Raw genomic sequence first — 9,992 nt, 5'->3', positions numbered from 1 at the left:
ATTTTTAATGAAAAATTCAATAAAGTCAGCCTATTTTTTTTTTCGAAATACTAAAATGGTAAAAAAATTAATTGAGCAAAACCTTCAACGAGCCTCTCATTTGTTGTGTCAACGGCAGGAGATCGCACGTTGGCCAGAAATATGTAAAACTGGCGGAAACCGTCTTGCATGCACAAGTTAACGCAGTAACATATACACTGCATGTGCATGAAAATCCAGAGCAAACCAAATTTTGTTAGTTGGACAAAACTCCAAATTAGGGAGGTGTTCACATTGGCATTATCTAGCACAATACTAAAAGATTTTATTGGAGATGTCATGCTCATTAACAATTTTCATTATTTCAGCAGTCACATTTCAAGAATCATGCGAGAATATTTACTTCTTAAATGGAAGAGTTCAGCGACATAATTCCATTCATCATTGACCCAGTGGCCGGTGATGACACACTACACATAATTCAAGTCCATAAATCAAAAGTTAGAGTGATTCGAAAGTTAGGAGTGGACAGCATATGCACTAACACCACCATTTTCTATTCGTATAGTATTTTGTAGTTTTTGGCATTTGTTGTCCGCAGAATGGGTCTGAACTGAGGTTGTAGAGTTGTATGCACGTAGTGCACAAAGTGAGAGATCTTCAATGAAGCCAAAGGGTTGCTTGGCAACAAGAAAATAATATGCAAGCTCTCGCTAATTCCCTGCCTCGTCATAATAATGGGTTTCCCGTATGCAGCGCGGCACCTGAAGAGCTTCCCCCAACCTTGGACATCGTTCCTCATATCGACGCCAATGCGTCCTCAAGTGACCCGTCCCACTCGACGTTTCACCTTTTAATATGCCACCACATATCGTGCAAATGGCCTTCTTGACATCATTGCATTGATCTCGAGCCAAAATGTCTTCCAAACACTAAACATTCTTCTCCACGAAACGGTGCCCCAATTATTGGGGGGTTTTCTTGGGAGTATAGGTATCGTCCGGGGAAGCTTCTTGGCAAGGAGCTTCCGCCGTTCGCCCTTGCAATTCTTCCCAATCGTCTAGTCATTATGTCTCGTCATCGTTAAATTCGACTTCTTGTGGCGACGGGGCCAGCTTGAATATTTTGTTGTCATGGAACTTAATGAACAGTTCCCACGTTAATTACATGGTGAATACCACATTGAGTTGGAATGATTGGACAATGTTGTAGTTATTCACCATTGTGATATTTAGAATGCGATTAAATCGTAACGAGAAATGAAATATATGAAATTGACAAATGATTTTAGAAAGCTCGGCGTTTGGAAGTTGGGAAATTGTAGTGAAATGTGAGAGGAAAAAACCCAATTTATAGAGTTCCAAATTTTTTGTTGTTGGCCACAACGATCACTGATCAGCTTATAAACAAAATGAGGCCCGACCCACCACCCAAAAAGCGTGTGCCTAGCATGGCCCAATGGCCAATTCTATGTTATCTGTAATATTCGTTATAAAAATGCCAAAACGGCAACAACCTATAATATGGAAGATAGGTCATTAGCAACAAAATCTTCAACTGTATCTTGTTTTCATTATATTTAAAGATCAATGGTCATAAGCCTTCGAAACAAAAATTAATTCAAGGAGGAAGCCGGCAACTTGTTAGTGCGTTGACACAAGACCCAATTTTGACCTAAGTATAAATAAGCTAAAAGCCCAAGTCATGCCATAACAATATGGTTAACCCATCAGGCCCACTCAATAGAATGTCTAAAGAAGCTTGTCGATCGTAAAGGTCCTAACTACACAATTGACCCATGAGAGCCATTGATAGAATGTTTAAAAAGCTCATTGATTGTGAATTTCCAATGAACACAGTTTAAGTGGGGCATAACACGTATCGATGATTGATTAACTCGAAACACAAAAGGGAGTCGAAGTATGAGTAAGGAAGGATCTATCAACCAAGGGATATGTTGGAAGATACGCGTGAAGATTCTACAATATCATCCGAAGATCAATTATATTCATTTAATATTGGATCTACATCCAATTAGTATCAGATCTAATCGGATACAAATATTGTAAAATATTCACTTGCTTTTCATATACGTACTTTGTATTATAAACAATGTAAACATTGTACATTGATCAATACATAATACAAGGGAAAATTCTCCGTTCTCTTCTCTCGACTATCTCCTTCTCACTTTCTTACATGGTATCGAGCCGTCTCGACCCCCGACCTAGCTTCCGCATCATTATTCGAATTACCTTCTTTTTCTTTTCTGTCTTTGTTGCTTTGCGACTCTTGCGGAAACAGGAGCGATCTTCAGGAGGAATTCGGAATCTGCAAAAAAAGGGAATCAACCTTACAAAACAGAATTTCACCATGACCAACCCACAAGAAATCATCTCACCTTTTGGAGATCGGTCGACACCACCCGCTTCGTCCGGATCGGACTCATCCATTGTTGATCGCCAGGGCTATCCAAGGTCAAACACCAATTCAGCACACACAATGGCAACAAAATCCGGCTCGGTTCAATCCAGGGTTACCTTTCTCGGGTATCCTTATCAATGGATGCCATACCCATGGATCCAGGGGATTAAACCCGGTACATCACAGCCAGGCTACCGAGTGTGCGGGATCGACGGAGGCCTACCAGCCAACACCGGGCGGGCGCAACCATCGGCCCCGGCGAGGGGGCGGATCGGAAAATTCGAGTGCGGGGCCCACTACAAATTCAGGATTCCCAACGGGGTTTATACCTTTTCCATTCGCGGCCGCCATGGGTCGCCCGTAACCCGGCGACGCGCTATATGTATCCAACGCCGACGGACCGAGTTGCAGATTATCGGTCATCCCCTTACGGGATCCGAAAATTACTCGGGTGGGCACGCGCATTCCGTCGAGCCCTCATAACAAAAGACAAAGAGGGATTTATCGACGGAACCGTCCCGTTCCAAGCGATGAAAAATTAGGGCGACAATGGAAAAAGTGCAATCAATTGGTCGGGGACGTGGATAGGCAAATCGCATCGGCCCGGAGATAGCGGGGGTTGCCCCCAACGAAGATTCGAAAATTTTTGGGATAATATAAGAGAAATGTACGGGAAACTGGATCGGGCGAGAATCTTCTCGCTACATCAAGCTCTTACAGAACTGAAGCAAGGAATCACGTTTGTGACAACGTGCTTCAACAAGCTGTCAGGGCTCTGGAACGAGCTAGAAGCAGCGGAGGAGAAACTAATCGGACCCGAAACAACCATACAACAGTATAAGGCGATAAAGGACGGGAGAAAGCGACTCGATTTCTCCTCATCCTTAATGATTCTTACCTCCATTTCAGGTCACGGATACTCGCAATGGAACCAGCACCCTCAATCGGCGAATATTTCAGCTTGTCGTGCGGGAAGAAAGCCAAGGCTTGCTTCGACCCGAAGGAAAAGGGGCGGAAACCTAGCTCTCGCCGCACGAACGGAGAGAACCTCGCGAACCCTAGAAAGGAAACGCGATGAAACCTAGCGTTCGCGGAAGCTAAGCCTTTTAAAGGTTTTGCCGCGGACGGTCACGATCGCACGCAACGATCGGACGGCTGGAAAGGGGCGAACACATGGAGATGCGGACGGTGGAGATGGGTTGCTCATTAAAGGATCCAACGGTGGGAGTTTTTCGCGAAGCCATGGGCCAAATCCGTATGGGCCTAATTCTCGCGGGCCTAATTCTTTTGGGCGAGCTCTTATGGGCCTAATTCCTATGGGCCGAATTCAAAAATAAGGCCAAATTATATTGTGACTCCGCAGACGACCTCATCACACCATAGAGAATTGCTGGAAGCTGCATGGCAAACGATGAAAAAAAGGGCAAAGAAATATCAGCAAACATATCAACTTACGGGACGAGGCGGGTACAAATCATCCAATCACTCAAGCTGAATATGAGCATTGATGCGGACATTGCACACGGGTGGATGTTCAAAAAAAAAGGGGCACTTTATCTGTGTATTTCTCATTATCGAATAAACAATATATCGAGAAATACTTGGATTGTTGATTCTGGAGCCAGTGATCATATTGCATGTGAGAAAACATTGTTTACTACTATCAAAGAACTGGCTAATCCCATTGTAGTACAATTGCCAAATGGGAATACTTGCTCATGTTACTACAACCGGATTTGTTAATCTTAGTTAAAATCATTCTCACCAATGTGCTATATATTCCCCTATTCAGTTCAATCTTATATCTCGTGTCTAGAGCTGTCAAGAAAACTCATGTCAAGTTTCATTCAATGCTGATAGTTGTCAATTTCAGGCCCTTTCGGCGGGAAACGGTGGGATGGGGTAATCAATCGAGATGGACTATTTTTCTGGAGAGGTTCATCCAAGAATCTGGATTTTTTCATTGCAATAAACAATCATTGTGTAATCGACTACCAATGATAAAAATTTCATTTTCCATTCAGATTGGGTCATAGTTCCTCATTTCCCTATTCTCCATGTCATATTTGCCCACTTGCAAAGCAATCTCGCAATCCTTTCCCATTGAGCAAAAGTCGTGCAACTGACATTTTCTCTTTAATTCATATGGATGTTTGGGGACCGTATCATACGCTGAATCATGATGGCTCTCGTTTCTTTCTTACCATTGTGGATGATCATTCAAGGGCTACATGGATTTTCCTCATGCAATCTAAGAGTCAAGTCATTTTGTACTTAAAAACCTTCCTCTCTCTCCGAAAACCCAATTTGGGAAAATTATTCAAAAAATTAGGACAGACAATGGGAAAGAGTTTTCAATCATGAATGCTCTTCATTATTATCATCTCACGGGATATTGCATGAGAGTTCTTGCATATACACACCTCAACAAAATGGAATAGTGGAAAGGAAGCATCGGCATTTCTTCAAGTAGCCAGGGCTTTAAAATTTCAGGTTTCATTCCAGATAATTTTGGGGGAATGTGTATTGCAACATATTTGATCAACCGTATGCCCACCAAGGTTCTTAATGGTAAAAGCCCTTTTGAAATTCTTTTGGGAAGAAGCCATATCTTAATCATTTAAGGATTTTTGGATGTCTATGCTATGCGTCTATAGTAGGACCTAAGGATAAGATGGGTCCACGAGCTCGCCGCTGCATATTTATGGGGTATGCTACCCTACAGAAGGGATACCGAATATATGATCCCTCCACAGGAGAATTCTTTGTTAGTAGAGATGTTTCTTTCCAAGAAGATTTTTTTCCTTTCTCTATAAAGGAATCGACGAGCAAAAGAACTATTCTCGAGACTCAAAATGTTGAAGAATCCATCACTTTGCTCCCGGATATGTTCTACTTCCCTCCTCGGCTCATACAGTCCTGCTCCACGCGTCCATTACCGCCAATGACACCTTTAGCGAAAAACGCGGATCAAGAACCAAATGAGAGGATTACATTGGAGACCCTGCCTATGGATATTCCAAAAATCCGTCTTCTTCGAGGACATTCAGCCAAGACGGTCCGGACGAACAACACGTCCTCCAACTTGGACCAAGGATTACATATGTGGAGTGAGAAATCCAGGTATTCTTTTTTCCAATTTCCTCTTATGTTTCCTTCGATCGGTTATCCGAGAAGCATAGATGTTGTATTGCTCGCATTTACGAAGAACAAGAACCTTCAAACTATGAAGAGGCGAAATCTGACCCGCGATGGCAAAGGCGATGAAAGAAGAATTACACAGCGTGGACAATCGAGACATGGGATTTTGTTAGTCTACCTCCACATCGCAAACCCATTGGATGCAAATGGGTCTACAAGATCAAATATCGATCGATGGTTCGGTTGAAAGGTACAAAGCCCGGCTAGTAGCAAAGGGTTTCACACGAAGGAAGGTTTTGATTACCACGAAACCTTCTCGCCCGTAGCCAAAGCTGTTACGATCCGTTCATTTCTTTACGTAGCAGCTTACCGGGGCTGGCCATTACATCGGATGGATGTCCATAATGCATTCTTGCATGGAGATTTAGCTGAAGAGATTTATATGGACATACCACGGGGTTTACGGAGACGGGGGAGAATAAAGTATGTCGTCTCCATGGAAATCCTTATATGGGCTCAAGCAAGCATCCGAGACAATGGTATGCCAAATTCTCGAGTCCCGATAGGCTGCTGGTTTTCAACAGTCCAAATTTGATTATGCTTTTTTTCACATGGACCAAAGGTACGTCATCTATATACTTGATGATATATGTAGATGATATCTTGATTATGGGAAATGATGAGAAGGCTGTTAAAAGTTTCAAGAAATACTTGCACTCTACTTTCCATATAAAAGATCTAGGGTCGCCAAAGTATTTTCTTGGAATAGAAATTGCTCGCTCAGATCAAGGAATATGTCTCAGCCAGAGAAAATTTGCCTTAGAAATCATATCAGAAGCTGGACTGTCAGGATGTAAGCCGGCGGTGATTCCGATAGAGCAGAATATTAAATTGACTACAGCAGAATATGATGCTGGAATCTCTCAAGAATCTGATCCTATACTGAAAGATTCAATGAGCTATCAGAAACTTGTTGGAAAGCTCATCTACTTGACTATGACCAGGCCGGACATCGGTTATCTTTGTGCAAACTCTTAGCCCAGCCTTATGCACAATCCAAAGCAGTCTCATATGAGTGCAGCACTCAAAGTGGTAAAGTATTCGAAGAAATGTCCAGGACTTGGAATTCTTCTCTCAAGAAATGTGATATGAAAATGACGGCATATTGCGATGCTGATTATGCGACATGTCCAATGAGCGGGAGATCCATAACGGGGTTCTGTATCAAGTTAGGGGATTCTTTACTTTCATGGAAGACAAAGAAACAACCAACTGTTTCATTATCATCAGAAGCGAGTATCGAGCCATGGCGAAGACCGTATGTGAGATAGTATGGCTGCGCGGATTGCTTCGAGATCTTGGGGTACGAATTGAAGGACCAACCAAATTATTTTGTGACAACGATGCGGCCCTCAAACTTGCCTCGAACCCAATAGTTCATGAAAGAACGAAGCATATAGAAGTAGACCGCCATTTCACGCGAGAAAAGATCCAGCAAGGGATAATTGAGACACTTGGGATCCGAACGTAAGAGCAACCGGCGGACGTGTTCACCAAACCCTTGTGTCAAAGTCAGCACACGTATCTCCTAAACAAGCTAGGCGTCTTGGATATCTACAAGCCACCAGCTTGAGGGGAGTGTTGGAAGATACGCGTGAAGATTCTACAATATCATCCGAAGATCAATTATATTCATTTAATATTGGATCTACATCCAATTAGTATCAGATCTAATCGGATACAAATATTGTAAAATATTCACTTGCTTTTCATATACAGACTTTGTATTATAAACAATGTAAACATTGTACATTGATCAATCTGAGAATACAAGGGAAAATTCTCCCGTTCTCTTCTCTCGACTATCTCCTTCTCACTTTCTTACAGGATAATTAGATCTAAAGGATTGGGTGTGGTTACAAGTTCACCATGGCATAGTGCACACAAAAGGTAGTTAGAAATTCTCGTGGAGGAAGATCATCATGCTTAATGGAATGACTCATGACAAGATATTCAGCGGGGAAGATAGACTTCGAACAAGAATCATACAGCATCGTGAAGGAGCCCACCAGATTTTGGAAGAACATCTATTCAGATAAGATTTTGCTAAAGTTTTGAATTTCAAATTCGAAGTAGATTAGATTTTCTATATTTAGTATTTGTCTTTAATTATACAAGCTTTCCAATCGAGTCTTGTAAGCCTTTTACTTTTTCTATGAACTTCATTATATTCCATTGAGAAAATTATTGTTCAAATATAATCATCAAACAAGCATGTATCCAAGAATTTAACCCATATGTGCCTAATTCAATAAAAGTACGTTGCAATTTCCTTATTTGTTTTCAATTATTTGTCCGCCCGTCTCTCTTTAGTAATTCGAATACAAAGAAACGAGTTATACTAGACTTTAATCATCAAAACCATTGAGTTTCTAATTATCACAACCTGACAAAAACATATACAACACGTTTAGTGACCACAATGGAAGAATACGATGACTCACTAAACTCCTAGGAGTGTGTCTGGACTAGAGCTGGCAAAATGGGTTATAAACCCACATTATGACCCATTTTTAATTAAATGGGTCATATATGGGTCAAGTGAAAGTTAAATATGAGTTAGAAATGGGTCTAAGAAAGTAAAACATAAAAAGAAATGAGTCTAAATGGGTTATTAGGAAACCCACTTTAAACCCATGGCTTTTTTTTTTTTTATGAACTAGGGAAGTCCCGTACGCCGACAGCGCGATAGAGTAAACCCTTGGAAAGCAGGTGAGTCATCACCACTCCTTATGCCCCGGGTAAGTCACTCTTGCGACGCCCAAGAATCAAACTCATTTCCTTGCATTAGGGGAGAAGCTCACCACCAACAGCATCACCTAGGCTAGTGATAACCCATGGCCTTTTTAACTTTATAAAAAATCTAAATTATAATTATTTTTTATATTTCAATTTTTCTTTTCTTTTCTTTTTCTTTCTTTTTTTCCTTCCTTAGCCGGTGGCTGGTAGGGCAATAGCCGGCCACCGACCGGCAAACCTTGAGGCGAGGCGAGGCGAGGCTTGAGCTTGCTGGTAGGTCACCAATGACTAGTGAGGCTCAAGCCTCGCCGGATTTGGCAAGGCTCAACCTCACCGACGATTGGTGAGGCTCGAGCTCGCCGACGTTAGCGGGGGCCTCGGCCTCGCCAAATCGGCGAGATCAAGTCTTGCCCGACACCGGCGAGAGCCTCGCCGATGATGCGGCGAGACTCGAGCTCACCAACGTCGGGCCGGGCCTCGGCCTCACCGGATCGGCGAGATCGAGCCCCGCCCGACGCCGACAAGCTCGATCTCAACTGATCGAAGAAGAAGAAAAAGAAAAGAAAAGAATAATTATTAAAAATTAGAAATTATATTTTTAAAATAAAAATTATATTTTTAAAAATTAAAAAGAATTAATAATTATATTTAAAAAATTTAAAATTCGATTTTTAAAAAATATTTTTAAAAATTATAAAAATTTCCATTAATTTGTATTGCATAAAAATTGTTAAAAAATTTATTGCATAAAAATGTTTTAATAATAATTTTTTTATAAAAAAAAAATATAAAAATAAGCTTTTTAGGTTTAGTTAAAAAATTTCATGTTACAGTTTTAGTTATTCAATGGTATGTTTCACTTCAAATAAGAGAAGCAAGTGTGTAGTCTAATTTTTATAAATATTTCAATTTATAGGTTTTTTTAAATTTTTTATTTTATTTACTATTTTTAATTTAATTTGAAGTTTTAATCCAATTAGCATATAATAGAAGTGGGTTTTCCTATAATATTAATAGGTTTTAGCAATACGGGTCGGATCGGAGTGCAGTGCGGGTCACTTGATTTATACTACATGAATATGGGTCAAAACGGGTTAAATTGGTCAAATATGAGTCAACCCAAACCCGACTAGACCCAAACCCAAACCCAACCCGACTCACCCATTTGACGGGTCTAGTCTGGGCTTATGGATTCTGAAGCTAATGACTTCCATAATTAGGAGTTGAGAGCGGTTCAAGAGCCTCCGAGGCTAGGGATGGTCCTGAGGATGGAAAACCACCACCCGATCCATTGCTGAATATGTACAAGAAGATCACTTTTTCAGTTGACTCGGATTATCTTTAAAAAAGATCAGGAGAAAACCTTGAAGTGCTAACTAATTCGAGCACAAATCTCAAATAAATCTACACTCAGGCAATGTGGCAAAAGAAACAAAAGAAATCAAATCATTTGCTATGTCGATGCGCAAACTGAGAAGGTAATAATCAAGGTTCACAAAGGTGACCTCGTTTTTGTGAACGCCCATTATCAAGGAGACCATGGGGTCACGCTTCACTAGTAGCGTCGTTTTGTTGAATGTCTTTTTATCTCTATACTCTCTGCGCTCGCCTGCCATGCGCTTGTCATACTCGTAATGTGTGGTTCTAGT

Source organism: Eucalyptus grandis, chromosome 7, assembly GCF_016545825.1.
Source record: "Eucalyptus grandis isolate ANBG69807.140 chromosome 7, ASM1654582v1, whole genome shotgun sequence".
NCBI lineage: Eukaryota > Viridiplantae > Streptophyta > Magnoliopsida > Myrtales > Myrtaceae > Eucalyptus > Eucalyptus grandis.
The sequence above is the reverse complement of the archived record's forward strand: the minus strand, read 5'-3'. Positions refer to the sequence as shown.